This window comes from Triticum aestivum, chromosome 5A (genome assembly GCF_018294505.1).
Source record: "Triticum aestivum cultivar Chinese Spring chromosome 5A, IWGSC CS RefSeq v2.1, whole genome shotgun sequence".
Classification (NCBI taxonomy): domain Eukaryota; kingdom Viridiplantae; phylum Streptophyta; class Magnoliopsida; order Poales; family Poaceae; genus Triticum; species Triticum aestivum.
Window position 1 is genome coordinate 260,119,033 of NC_057806.1, and position 15,530 is coordinate 260,134,562.

At 42.0% G+C, this 15,530-nt stretch overlaps 1 long non-coding RNA gene across 2 annotated transcripts; it reads left to right on the plus strand.

The window, feature by feature from the left end:
- The first annotated feature begins 291 nt into the window (after positions 1 to 291).
- On the plus strand, positions 292 to 4,959 carry LOC123102919 (uncharacterized). Of its 2 annotated transcripts, XR_006449475.1 has the most exons (5): positions 294 to 914; positions 1,041 to 1,077; positions 1,472 to 1,544; positions 3,254 to 3,329; positions 4,652 to 4,959. It is a non-coding gene; the product is annotated as an uncharacterized lncRNA (long non-coding RNA). The 2 variants fall into 2 exon arrangements; XR_006449476.1 differs by having other exon boundaries at positions 292 to 914; positions 1,041 to 1,544.
- The last annotated feature ends 10,571 nt before the right edge of the window (positions 4,960 to 15,530 follow it).

Below are 15,530 nucleotides of genomic sequence, written 5' to 3' on the forward strand. Positions count from 1 at the left end.
TAGGAGCTTGGTGAGACGATGATAGGTCCATGGGGATGACCTTGGGATGCTCCGCATCAGTAAAGCTCTAGATAGCATGTCATCAAGAAGATGCACTACACCACAACACTTAATTGGGGGCAATTAACTGCCGAGAGAAGTATGTGAATAAGGGCGAAAGATCTGCCGGAAAGCTTGTTACTGCCGGTAGAAGTACTTTAGGGCAGGAAAACTGCCGGTAGAACTTGGCGAACAAGGGCACATAAACTGCCGGGACAACCAAACGCCCATTAGCTGCCGGGGACTGTAGTATTTCAGCGGGAGACCGAAATAATATTGGGCCAAGGCGCGCGCTAGCGAGGGTAGGCCCGCGAGAGGCGAGATTTTTGGCACCAAAGGAAGTATAGACTCGGCCCCAATCTCCCAGACTCTTCTTCCAAATCGCCCCCAAATCGAGTCGATTGTGCCCTCGCCGCCGCCCCCAACCGCGATGTGCCCTCGCCGCCGCCCTGCAACCACCGCCACTCCGACCATTGCCGGTGTCGCCCCCAGCACCCCACCGTAGCGCCGCCGACCACCAACTAACACGGATCTAATTCCCCGCCGGCCGGCCCCGTCGCCGAGCCCTTCGCCCCTGTCAAGTATCCTCAGATCTCGTTCGCCCTTCGCTGCATTCCCAGCGCCGCCCAAATGTGGTCTATCCATCCACGCATTCTCCTCTCGCAGCACCATCTACTTGGCATCTCTCCCGAACTGCCGAGATGAGGCATGCGCCGGGCTAGGGTTTGGCGCCGCCGGCCCTCCTGGTCGTCCTACTCCGGTGCTTGCTCCTCCGCCGCTGGTCCACCTCGACGTCGTGCTCGCCCATCATCCTTTGTCCGTGCTCCCCCAGTTCGTGCTTCTACGGCCTCCCCCTCTTGTACTTCGAGCCTAAGGTATTTCCCCTGGTGCTTCCCGTTCTCTTGATTCTTTTCAGTTTTTCTATTAACGTAGCAATAATCAATAGTTGACACACTTGTGAGAAACTTATGCTTACATTTACTTATGCGTGTGCCTTGCAGAATCACAGGTCAACAGATGTTGGTGTTCAAATTACGGGTAATACCATTTAAAATTTTCAATGATTAATGACACCACATGAGCTCATATGCCAAATGTTCTTCCTCTGGTTTGAAGAAAATAGCAGAGCACTCGAATGGAAGAATATATCTGGAACCGTCAGCCTTACAAAGTGCTATTTTCAGCTGCATGTTTTACTAATAGTTGCTATGCGTGGTATCTTGTCTGACCTGGAACATATGGTCATTTTAGTAATAGCAACGTCAAAGTAGAAATTAGGTTGGGCAGGGAATTCTTCTGTTTGTTTATAGTTTCTAGCCAGTAATATAGTTCTTGTGTTGTTTTGGCCGTGTTTGGGTTCCTTTTGCTTTCTCTTCTGTTGGTTATCCTTTTGCATTTGCTTTGCCTCTAATGCTTGCTTTGTCTGTTGCAGGAGACAGGAGACACTCGCAGTTTGGCTGTGTCCATGCTGCTGCTTTTGCCTAAGATGGATTCAATTAATTGAGGTATGCTCCAGATATAGATATGAATTTGTTTTTTCTTTTGGGCAGAAAGCTAGCTAGAAGTAAACTAAGATATTTGTATGTGCTTCCTTGCACCTGCAGTTGTTTTCTTATTCAACTTTGCTATACATAAATACAGGTTTGTTCTTTTGGGGTACAGAGCTAGCTAGAAATAAGCAAGGGCTTCCTTCATGTGGATGTTTGGTTCTTATTCCAGTTTTGCCTTACATATATGAATTGCATATGTGAATTTTCTTTTGAGAAAAACAAGGGCAACGTCTAGGTGTCAAGTAATGTTATACATATGAGATTAGAGTATCTTCCTCAGCTTTGAGCGATACCATCTTAGGTACATGTAAAAGTGTATACTTTGCTGCACATATCGGATGTTCTCACATATATGGACTGCACCTTATTTCTGTCTGTGAGAACCTCACTGCCGAGAAAAAAGTCTGTAGTTTTCCGTGCGAGCTAAGCAGCATATGAAAAGGAAAGATCTATATATGTATGCAGTTCTGTTCATTTTTAACATCCCGCCATACAGATAATTGTAGTTTGTAGATTGTATGCTATACTGACTTGCCTTTGGTCTGACCTGAAAGAAAGGTTTCATTGCTGTTTCATGTAGTCGTTTATGACCCCTTGAATGCACACAATTTTCTTTTCTCATCTAATAGCTATGAAAGAAGATGCATGAGAACTATGGCTTATGTAATCTTCAGAGATTCATCAAGTTGCAATTCTGTTTTTAAAATTACTTACATTACAGATTGTACTGAGGTTCTATACATACTTCCTAAGTATTTTGAGAATACTACAGTTTTTCATGATACTATAATTTTATTTAGTTAGGTGTTTGGTTATCACTAAAATCTCAGATATTAATATCAGAGTATTTACAAAACAAGAGTAGTAAAGGATGCACACTAATAGTCAGTTTAGTTTCTGTTTCTTCACAGATTGTACTGAGGTTCTTTATTTTTACTTACACTACAAAAGTGTTAAACTGCATTTACTATGTCCTTCAAATTTCATTAATCCTGCTGCAAGTTGTTTCTAAACATATGTCAAAGATTCCAGTTATGTTTGTCCCAATGTGGTTTAAAACTCCTTACTATTTTAGTGAACTGCATGCTCTTGGTTTTCCCCCATTGACCTTTGTTGCTCTGAATTTGGCGCCTGGGTAGTGTAGCAGTACTTGTTACATGCAGGTAGTGTTAGAAATCAGCACTAATTCAGATTTCCTTCCATCATTGCTGCTTAGCACTCACATTTCTTCGCTGAAGGATAGAATCATGGAGTGACAGAAGCTTTGGGAAAAAGGGCTGGAGCTCTAGGGCTTATGGTGGTTCTACCTAGAAATTGTTACAAACAATCTTGTCCCTAAAATTTAAACATCTAACTAAATCTAGGGACTTCTCACAAGCCTCTCACTGTTAATATATATTTATTGACATTGTTGTTAACCTGTATCCTGGTTCGAGTAGTACACCGAATATTGTTAGTATATATTATTACTCAATGGTTTTGAATTAAAGCTATACATTTCTTCTTTTACACTCTAGACCAACTAATACTAAACCTGATAAAAGAGAATGCTACAACAAACACCTAAAAATTGTCATAGCTACAGAACCATGTAATATGTACTTACTGATATATTCTACCAAGGAATATAATTCAAGCTACTTGTCATTGTTTTATTTTTTCAGATGGAGGTGGATTATAATACTTTGGTGATAATAACACCAGCCTTACATCCATATCATTTACGAATAACTCCATAAGGTAATGTAATAAGTTCCTTCTTGGAAGATGTTCTTTTGAGATCAAATGTCTGGCAGGCATTATCTGTCTCTGCATGTTGCAGATTCCAATGTATATCTTGAGAAAGAAGTTTGCTTGAGGAACAAAGTATTTTCCCATAAGATGTTTATGAATTACTTATGGCAATGAATCAGAGTTTGGAACCACATGCTTATTCATTGTTAGTATTGGCCTGAAACTTAATATATAACTACCACTCTGCTTCTGCACTTTTGAAAGCTTAGAATTGTTAATATGATTCAGTTTCTTAAATTAAAGCTAATTGTGGACATCTTTAGTGTCTTTGCCTTATTAGAAGTGTCATTTGATGATAACGTGCTAGCATTCAAGTTTTTCTGGTGGTAACACCCTCGTCATCTTGAGAAGTTCTATATTATTATTTCCTTAAGATATTTGCAAGCCTGTCAAAATTCCTGTCATCTTGTAGTGACAATCCTCAAGCTGATTGTGCAGTAACTTTCGCTGGCTAGTACAGTAACTTTGTGCATGTAACCTGCTTATACCACTTTCTCTGTACAAGATAGGTACATCTAGTGGTTACTGTTAATATTTGTACAGACTTTTCACACTATATTTGGACGAGAAGTAAGATAAGCTTGCTACTGTCAAGATGATAGAAAATGGACATGGTCTCTACTAAAGAAGAGATTACTCTAGAGATGTTACTGTTTTCTCTAGGTTTCAAAACATATGCGCTGTTGTATGTGGCCATGCGGCTGTTGTATGTGATTGTTGTAACACCTTCCTGTTAATATTTGTACAGACTTTGCACACTACATTTTGATGAGAAGTAAGATTAGCTTGCTACTGTCAAGATGATAGAAAATGGACATGCTCTCTACTAAAGAAGAGATTACTCTAGAGATGTTACTGTTTTCTCTAGGTTCCAAAACATATGCGCTGTTGTATGTGGCCATGCGGCTGTTGTATGTGATTGTTGTAACACCTTCCTGTTAATATTTGTACAGACTTTGCACACTACATTTTGATGAGAAGTAAGATTAGCTTGCTACTTGTTAAGATGATAAGAAATGGACATTTTCTCTACTATAGTAGAAATTACTCTAGATATGTTACTATTGCTCTATATTGCAGAACATAGAACATATGTGGCTGTTGTATCATTGTATGTGATTATTGTAACATCTTCCTTAAGTTCTGAATGCAATAATATTTTCTGATCTATTCCAGATTTCCCAAAGTTCTGAATTCAATAACATCTTCTGATCTATTGCAGATTTCCCAAAGTTCTGAATGCAATAACATCTTCTGATCTAATGCAGATTTCCCAAAGGTACACAAGTTCACTAAGGTTTGGAGGACCTTCAAGTTGCTGAAGATTTGGAAGACCTACAATTAAGTTGTTGGAGTGATAATGTCATTTGTCTTGTTTGTTGAACCTAGAGACTTGATATGCTCATTTTGTTGGTTATTAAGCTCATTTTGGTTGTGTGGCACACATCTAGAAACATATCTACATCTCCTTTTGTGGCACTATTTTATTTTGGTTGTGTGGCAAACATATATGTACTCCTTTTGTGGCACAACCTCCTTATATATGGACGAATGAAGTTTTAAGGTTTTCAATGAAGCCTATATGTTACTTTGATTGAGTGGAAGGTATAAATTGTGTGATGTTAACTGATTGCTTAGACATATATAATGGATCGATATTACATAATATGGATGCCTAGAACATTTTGCTAGTGAAATCAACTTGCCGGCATAATATCTGCCGGCTAAACATGCTTATGCAGGCAGTCGAATTGCCGGTAATGGTATCTGCCGGGAGAATATAATCTGCCGGCAAATACATGGGTCAGGGCAGAAAAACTGCCGGGAGAAGTTTATCTGCCGGGACAAGTAATCCCCAGCAGCCGTTCTCATGGCAGTTCTATCTGCCGGGAGAACTACTGTCTCGGTAGTTTATTTGCCCTTTAAATAGCCTTCTCCCGGCAGTTTTTCTGTCCTTACATCAGTGTTGTGGTGTAGTGATGGTCCATATCTTGGAGAGAGGGTGACCAAGGGCTAGTGGGTAAACTTTCATCTATAAAAGTGGTCATCTAGCCCTTGTCATCTTTGATTGTTAGTGTAATGTTTGGGAGATCAAATGTGACCGGGCTGTGCTTGTACATCCAATCAACTCTTAACATCATATCATAGTCAGTGAGCTTAAGAACTCTGAAATCAGAACAGAAAGATTTCCCTTTAATGTTATAATTTTCCTAGAGACAGGAAAAATAACTAAGTAGTGTGCCTCCGTTTGCCACAATGACTTTTACTTGTTTACCTGGTGTCAGCTCACATCCAGCTCTTAAAGCTAGCAAAGGAGAGAGGAGTGTTGTTGTGCTTCCACTGTCAACTAGTGCTAGACCCATAGTTGACCCAATTTGGACTTGCAATGTGAAAGTATGTTTTGGTTGTTCCTCAGGTGTGCCATTTGCAGCATGCATGGGTATTTTGCAGTTGCTGTGAATCTGAGTTATCTTCTTCAGTGTCAGATTGTTCTTACTCTACATCAACAATGTATATGACATCAGGGTTCACTGTATTTTGTTTCTACAGTGCTTGAATTTGAGCTTTTTGTGACATTTTGCACACTTGTTTGTGCCCAGGGAACCAGGGTTCTCTACACCTGAGGAAGATCCCTTTTTCTCTTGCTTGTTGGATAACAGTAGCTGCTGGAAATATAGGAGTTATAGGAGTGATGTTATTCTCAGAAGTAACTGGTTTTCTGTAATATGTTGTGGAGTTCTTGTAGCTATTAGGTGTGGGACTTGATTTCTCTATCCTTCTTGCAAGCCACATTGCTCTCTGCATATTGTCTAGCTAGTGAAACTCCAAATGACTTTGTATGTAGGGTTTTAACCCTGAGGTGAAACTATGCATGTAATAGCTGTCTGGGACTGCAAGGTTATCTCTTCTCATGAGGTTGATGTTTTGCTCAAAAGCAGTAATGTACTGTGCCACAATACTGGTTTGAGTAAGGCTGTGAAAAGCTTTTACATTTTCACATATAGAAGTTACTGCAAATCTTTTTGTCAGGTGGGAACAAAACCTGTGCCAAGGCATGTTTGTTACCAGAAAGGCTCTACCTCTCCACCACCGCATTGCTTCTTCTTTCAAGTATGACACAACACTCTCAGTTCTTTGCTCTAAAGGGGTTCTGGAAGCTTCAAAGAACTATTCAATGTTTTGTATCCATGAATCAACATCAGTCCCCTCAAATTGAGCTATATTGAGTTTAGCTGGTTTCACACATAGGATGTTTCTTCTCACATCAGTGTGAGAATTTCTAGTTCTGACCTCTTCCTGTCTTGGAAGTTTTTCAGGTATTTCTGCAAGTGCGAGTAGATGTTGTGCTTGCTGTCCTACTCTTCTTTGTGATGTACTGGTGTCAGGTCTACTAGCAGTGTGATTGGGATTCCTATATGGTGCTTTGGGTGTGCCATCTAAATTCATCTCTTTTCCTGTAGTTTTTTCCACCAGAACAGCAGAGCCCACATTGTTTGCTGCTATGTTTGGTGATTGCAGTTGTTTAGGCCTCCCCGATGGAATGTTTGGTGGTGCCTTGTTGCTAGCTTGCACTGAGAGAGGTTCTTCATCCTCCTCCTCCTCAATCTTCACCTCTTGTACCAGTTTCTGCAGGCTGGCCTAAATTTTCTTGAAATTTCTGTCAATGCTTGCAAAATCCCTGTTGACCATTTCAGTGAAATCATAAAACTCTTTCTTATCGCCCTCTCTGTTTTGGCGCAGGGTTTTAATGTCTAGTTGCAAGGACTCGAGCTCCGTAACACCAGTATCCAGAGTTTCTTCTGGATTTGACATCACCTCGAGCTATGCACCTGGCAGAGAGCTGGGGTGGGTGAGGGGGGGGGGATTTTACTACCGGATCTCCGGCAACCAGACCTCACTTACTAGTTCGGTTGCCGTTTCACTTGCTTGCCACCGGATGAAGGAGTAGCACTAGGATTGTGGGTTGGGTGGGATTTTACTCTAAAGAAATGTTCTTTGGGAACCTCCGCCGTAACCTTCCCTGCTACCGATCCATCTACCGCCATCGTCTCCTCCCCGCGTCACAGCGCCGCCTTTCGCCGGTACCCAGATCCGATCTGGTTCTGAATCGCCACCTCCAAGGGTCTGAAAACCTTGCTCTGTATACCAATTGACAGGACCAGATTATAGACTGTCACCAAAATTCAGAAAACAGAGGAAAATCACTCAATTTGGTGGGGAATTTGTGGATCGATTGCAGGTGGATCTGAGCCACAAAACTAGGGTTCGCTAACGGGGACACGATGACATTAAGGGCCAAGCCCAATTACATCCAGAATGCCCTCTCCACAAGCTGGATGAGGGTTTAAAAAGGCTTGAGTAGTTGAAAAGTGAGATATCGACATGTTCAGCTAGCTATAGAGCTGCGGTAAATTCAAAAGTAAGGTTACATCCATCAGACTCGTTCATCTAGAGATCTACGGTTGATGAAGGGCGACTTGAGCGCGAAGCGTTACGCCCTCCAGCTACCATAGGATCGTCGATCGATGGTTGAGGTGCGCCTGGACACACGAAACGGTAATGTTATGATTCTAACTATTGTCGATAAGCTTCTATCCCGACACGCGCGCGAGGCAAATCAACCACAACTGGAATAGGTCCTAGGGCTACCGATGGCAGCGGCAGGGGAACAATTTGTAGCCACACGGCAAAAATCAGCGGTTGTTCCCCATTAGCGTCCATACGAGGGCTTCAAGCAATGGTGGCGCAAGGGCATCAAGCAACGGTGACGCACTAGTATATTAGGTGAGGTGAGTTTCCCTTGTCTCGATCTACCGATTGGTTAAGTCATGGAATTGTTTAGAATCATGGTTTGGGTGACTGTTTTAGTCTTGAAATTACTTGAAAATTGTGAGTGCTGGGTTTGCTGGTGCGATTATTGTTTTGTATCAAATTTGTCCCACTAAATGTTTGGGTGCGTGAATATTTCCTATACTCTCAGTAACTAAATCTTAGTTTACTTACTCATATAGAACATTCCCTTACTCATATAGAACATTCCCTGCTCCAATTATTCACCAGATCATTTATTTGGTAGATACAGGAAACCAGAATCTTAGATTTACTCATATTGAACATTCACTACTCCCATTGTTTTCTTGTGATTTATTTGCTAAATAAAGTAAACCATGCAAACTAGTTATATTGCAACTAAGAATATTTTTAGGATATTAGTATAGGAGAGTTTTTTCTGAAAGTTATATTAATATAATCAAAGGAGCTTACATAAAATTTACTAGATTCCACAGGAACCAGTGAACACCCAAATAGCCCAATCAACCAGTAACAATTTCTGAATTCTTATTCTAGAATAGATGTTGAGTATGCTCCTCTCTCTTTCTAGTTACCTTACAAAACTACTTGCATATCGCCACAAGCTGAACCCGCTTCTCCTAGTGCACTCATAGTCTCATGTACTCATGCCATTTATATTATGATATGTGCACTGCTCCCATTCAGATTATTTTATTGTGATGGTGAGAATACAAGGTGAAATGTTCTTGTTGTTCGGTGAACATGTGGAGAAGAAATGGAGGTTCTTTGCTTTGGCCCGTTCTCCTCCTTTTCTTTTGTGTTCGACTATGTGAAAATATGCTCTTCCATATAATGCAGTAACCTAGAAGCCGTGCATTTCTGGACATCAGTTTTTTCTGCACTGTCTTACATAACACAACTCTTAACTATATATACATCAATTTTTTCTCTCCTCCCATTTAACTGATGCGCATGGGTGTCATTATTTGGTGATTTCACGTCATTCATCTATCTAAGTACCAATTCAATTGTTATGTTTTATTAGATATTTTCTCCTGTTTTGTGATTCGGTTGCTTCACTCCTGCAGAGGTTATGGTTTGTACATTGCTATTTGGCATGTCAACTTGTAGGTTTCAGTGGTAATGTACACATATGATGTTTGTATCGGTTTTAGTTTGAAGCTTATCTTTGTGAGCTAATTGTTGTTAACTTGGAGAAAGTTAAGAAACCTGGAAATGTAAGGTTCGAACCTACCATGTTTTGGTGTGAATGTCCATCTCTTAATTTTTGCATTTGTTGCTCAGATTTCCCAGAAATTCAGAAGCTAAAGATTACATCTCACTATTGATTGTTGTTTAATCTTAATTGATATGAGCAGCATCTATCAATTTTACGATCAGATGCCTTTGGCCTCCTAATAAGATTAAGTTGCTATTCCTAACATGGTATTAGAGCTCTTAGTTTTTTTCACACGTGCAACTCGTGCTTCTTTCCATCTCATCTCGTGTCCGCTGTTGCTCTCAGCGTCGCTGTGTTCTTCCCTACCGTCAGGCACTGCTCCATCTTCAACGTGGCCGTTCCCTGCTGCTCCCCCACACACTACTAGAAAAATGGCTATAGCTAATATGGACGTTAATGACGCACCATGTATGTGGTGTGCCACTGGGAAAAGGGCTATATAGTAGTGGCACACCAGTTACAGGTGCGCCATCAGTGTCCTCATTACTAATGGCGCACCAGACACACGGTGCGCCATTACTAACAATTTTTTTTTCCAAAACTAGTAATGACGCATGAAGGCACGGGGCACCATTACTAGTTTCAACTAGAATGGCGCACCACACACTCTGTGCGCCACTACTAACAATTTTTTTTACTTTTTTTTTTCAAAACTAGTAATAGCGCATCAGGGTAGAGCGCGCCATTACTAGTTCAAACTAGTAATGGCGCACCACAACCACGGTGCGCCACTACTAACAATTTTTTTGCAAAACTAGTAATGGCGCACCACGTAACATGTGCGCCATTAGTAACCAGGGTTACTAATGGCGCATTGTTAGGTGGTGCGCCATTGGTAACCTGAGAGCAGCTAGATATTTTGGACAGCCACCTACCACACTCATTTTCCCCACTTCATTCTCTCCACCTCCTCCTCCAAGCTTGTCTCGGCTGCCTCCTCCTCCTCACCTCATTTGCAACATAGATTCACCCAAATTAAGTGGTTAAATTACCTTTTTTGATAGGTAAGTAAGGGAAAAGCTTTCTTTATGTTGTAGATCTACTTTTTCTCCCTCCAACAACATGCACATGCACTTTTTATGGCCTAGATCTACGTATGTTTGTGGTGTTGCATATGTTTGTGTTTGCAGGTACCGGTATTTGAAATGTGATGGTTGCAAATATTTTGCTAGAATGTTGATTCATTTCCGTTTCGGCGAGAATTTGGCACTATGCATTCTTTTTGGTCCTATTTTTAGGCAAAGTCATGCCAATTTTTTTTGGTTCTAAAATATGGTTTTGCTCTACCCCGCAGGCGACCATGGTCCGCACAATGACCGAAGGCATTGCAAATAAGTTTTTAAGTTCCACGAAGGCCGAGATGCTTCAAAAGAACGAGACGGAGATAAGATGTCCGTGTCGAAGATGCAAGCTAAGGAGCCTTATGGACCCAGATTCCGTACAGATTCCGTACAGGTGCGGGACCACCTGCTCTTGCGTGGTTTCATGGATGGCTATCGGTGGCAAGGTGATGAAGATGATTATGAAGTCATCCATGGGGGCCGGGCAAGAAATGAGGAAGGGCAGCAAGACAACCGCGGCGAGGGCGGGCGAGAAGATGAAAAATCTCCATGACATGATCACGAAGTAGATGCAGTACACAGTCATCATGTAGAAGATGCCGGACATGATGATGAGGAAGATGCCGGAGCAGACGAAGGGCATGATCATGAAGATGAAGATGCTAGAGCAGACGACGATGGACCATCGATGGGCTGGGTGCAGGACCCTCATATTCAAGAGCTGCTTCTCAAGTAGACGGATAACGCAAGAGCTGCCGCCCGAGAGAAAGCCAAGCTGGATCAACTGGAGATAGACACGGTTACTCCATTGTATGAAGGATGCAGGCCCGAGGATACCCGCCTGAAAGTAATGCTCATGGCTCTGGGGATGAAGGTAAAACAAAAAATGACCGACGCACGCTTCGACGGGAACATGTCATTCTGGCACGAACGTCTTCCCAAGGGGAACAAGTGCCTGACCAGTCTCGAGGAGGCGAAGAAAATCATGTGTCCTCTGGATTTACCGCACATGAAATACCATGTGTGCATGAACAATTGCATCATTTATCAGGACGAGCACGCGAAGTCTACCATATGTCCGGTGTGCGGCGTCACTTGATACAAGAAGAGGAAGAAAGCTCCTCGGAAAGTGGTGTGGTACTTTCCGATCACTCCTCGTCTATAGCGGTATTTCGTGGACCCTAAGCTAGCAAAGCTCCTGCGTTAGCACGCGGATAGGGAGGAGAAGAAGCAAGAAGATGACGGAAATGATCCGGAGATAAATAAAAAAGACAAGATGCTGAGTCACCCTAAGGATGCGAGCCAGTGGCAAGCGTTGAATTCCGAACACCCAGAATTTGGGGACGATCCAAGGAACATCGTGCTGGGCGTGAGCACCGATGGAGTCAATCCATTTGGCAGCCAGAGAAGCACACATAGCACCTGGCCTGTGTTTGTGTGGATGTACAACCTTCCCCCCTGGTTGTGCATGAAGAGGAAGTACATTCACATGAGTATGCTAATTGAAGGGCCGAAACAACCAGGGAACGACATCAATTTGTATATGGGGCTTACGTGGGACGCCACTGAGAAAGAATATTTCCCTATGAGAGCCGCAATGCTCACGACGGTGCACGACTATCTCGGTTACAGATATGTCACGGGGCAGGTTGTCCATGGATTTTCTGGATGCGTCAGGTGCATGGATGACCCAACGTATCTTCAGCTAGATAGAGATCCCAGGTTTTCGAAAACCGTGTTCATGGGACATTGAAGGTGGCTTCGCGACGATGACTCATGGAGAAAACGCAAGGATTTGTTCGATGGTGAAACCGAACCCCGAAGACGCCCGCGTACGAGGAGCGGCGAGGAAATAGATGAGCTGTTGAAAAATTGGAAAGATTGCCCACTACCGGAAAGAAGCAAAAGGCGCCAGAGCCAGGAAAGAAGTTGATAGGGGCTAAGGTGTCCCGATATTTTGATGAGATGTTGGCTATCGTTTTCTGTGGGAGTCGACCTTGACGATCCGACTACGAACGTGCGAGACGTCGCGCCTTAGCAATCGCTAAACCAACTTCCGAGGGTTATTGACCACGCCGGAGCACGATCAACCTGACCACGAGGGTCTGTTTCCTGCGAGCAAACGAAGAACAAGCAAGAAACTGAGATTGCAATCGGGATATTGCGAATATAAGATGAAAGCTTTATTGATCAAGGTGGGGTTCTGTGACGTCTTGGTCTGGTCGTTGGACACAAACGAAGTACGCGAAGTTGCAGCTATGGCGAACTTTTAATCTAAACAAAACCCGAAGTCTAAACGACGCCTAAGGGCTGTATATATGGAGGAAGAGGGGGGAATTTCGTGGCCCTTGAGGGTGGGGTCCGAAACCAACCCTAACTCTTGTTTCCCCACACATACGGACTCTAAAAATAGCCTATACTTAAGTATTTCGAAATTACATGGGCCTGGCCCATTAATAAGGTGACGCAACACCTAGAATAGCCTATGGACGAATATTATGAAGTGGCATCTTGTATATTTCGTCCAAGGTTTCATGCACTCCTTATGGCGGCTTCAAAGTCCTGAAATCATCACTTGTAACTCCGTTCTTGATCCCCTTGCGCATGCCATCAACTCCATGCGTGTTCTTGCTCCAATGTTCATCCTTCTCCAAGCTAGGCCCTTCATTTGTAAGCAAAACAAATGTATCCAATTTAGGCAGCATCATAATCTCATGAACATTACAATCATTACCAAGAAACGAAAGTACCTGGTAATTTAATTGGCGTGTGCGAGCTCTAGTAATTGGTCCAGTATATGTAATAGTAGGGGCTGTGGGTGTAACAATGGTATTGAAGTCCTCATCATCCTCCCCTTCTTGAAATGAAGTCGTCCTCGACGGAAGCGCATCTTCCTCCGCCAAATAAGGCTTCAAATCTGCAATGTTAAAAGTGGGACTAACCCCAAAATCTACAGGTAGCTCAAGTTTATATACATTATCATTTATTTTCTCTAACACCTTAAAAGGACCATCAACACGTGGCATTAGCTTTGATTTGTGCAGATTAGGAAATCTATCTTTACGCAACTGTAACCAAACAAGATCTCCAGGCGCAAACACAACATGTTTTCTACCCTTATCTCCAGCAAGTTTATATTTAGCATTCATACGCTCAATGTTTTCCTTAGTTAACTCATGCATTTCTAAAATCAATTCAGAACGTTCTTTAGCATCAAAATTAACCTTCTCTGAAGATGGAAGAGGCAACAAATCAATAGGTGCACGAGGTAGGAAACCATACACAATTTCGAAAGGGCACATCTTAGTAGTAGAATGCAATGAACGATTATAAGCAAATTCAATATGAGGCAAGCATTCTTCCCACATTTTCTTGTTATTCTTCAAAACAGCCCTAAGCATAGTAGACAATGTTCTATTGACTACTTCAGTTTGTCTATCAGTTTGGGGGTGACAAGTAGTACTAAAAAGCAGCTTACTGCCCAACTTAGCCCATAAACATCTCCAAAAGTGGCTAAGAAATTTAGTATCACGATCTGAAACAATAGTATTTGGCACACCATGTAAGCGAATAATTTCACGAAAGAACAAATCAGCAACATTAACAGCATCATCGCTTTTATGACATGGTATAAAGTGTGCCATTTTCAAGAACCTATCCACGACAACAAATATGCTATCCCTCCCCTTCTTTGTTCAAGGTAAACCTAAAACAAAGTCCATAGATATATCCTCCCAAGGAACACTAGGTACAGGCAAAGGCATATATAAACCATGAGGATTGAGTCGTGACTTAGCTCTTTGACATGTAGTGCAGCGAGCAACAAAACGCTCAACATCCCGTCTCATCTTTGGCCAAAAGAAATGTGTAGCAAGTATATCCTCCGTCTTCTTGACGCCAAAGTGTCCCATTAATCCTCCTTCATGCGCCTCCTGCAACAACAAAAGACGAACGGAGCTAGCTGGAATGCATAGCTTGTTAGCGCGAAACACAAATCCATCGTTACGAACGAACTTGTTCCTAGTTCTCCCTTCCTTATAATTCTGCAATACAACTTTAAATTCAGCATCATGAACATATTGATCTTTGATGGTCTCCAAACCAAATATTTTAAAGTCAAGTTGTGAAAGCATAGTATAACGACGAGACAAGGCATCAACAATAACATTTTCTTTACCCTTCTTGTGTTTAATGACATAAGGGAAAGTCTCAATGAATTCAACCCATTTAGCATGTCTACGGTTCAGTTTTGCTTGACTTTTAATGTGTTTCAAAGATTCATGATCAGAATGTATAACAAATTCCTTGGGCCATAAATAATTGTGCCATGTTTCTAAGGTCCGAACAAGAGCATATAATTCTTTATCATAAGTAGAATAGTTCAGACTAGGCCCACTCAATTTTTCAGAAAAGTATGCAACAGGTTTTCCATCTTGTAATAACACACCTCCTAATCCAATTCCACTAGCATCACATTCAAGCTCAAAAGTCTTATTGAAATTAGGAAGTTGGAGTAAAGGAGCATGTGTCAACTTATCTTTCAATACCGTGAAGGCTTCTTCCTGTGCGGTATCCCAAACAAAAGGCACATCCTTCTTTGTAAGCTCGTTGAGAGGTGCAGCAATGGTGCTGAAATCTCTCACAACACGCCTATAGAAACCAGCGAGGCCAAGGAAACTCCTCACTTGTGTGACCGTTTTGGGCCGCGGCCAACTCTCAATAGCTTCAATCTTGGCTTTATCAACTTCAATTCCCTGTGGAGTAACAACATAGCCAAGAAAAGATACTCGGTCGGTGCAAAAGGTGCACTTTCCAAGGTTTCCAAACAAACGTGCATCACGTAGAGCAATAAAAACAGCACGTAAATGTTCCAAATGTTCCTCCAAAGATTTGCTGTAAATCAATATGTCATCAAAGTAAACTACCACAAATCGTCCAATGAAAGCACGTAAAACTTCGTTCATTAACCTCATGAAAGTACTAGGTGCATTAGTTAACCCAAAAGGCATGACTAACCACTCATATAATCCAAACTTAGTTTTAAATGCTGTT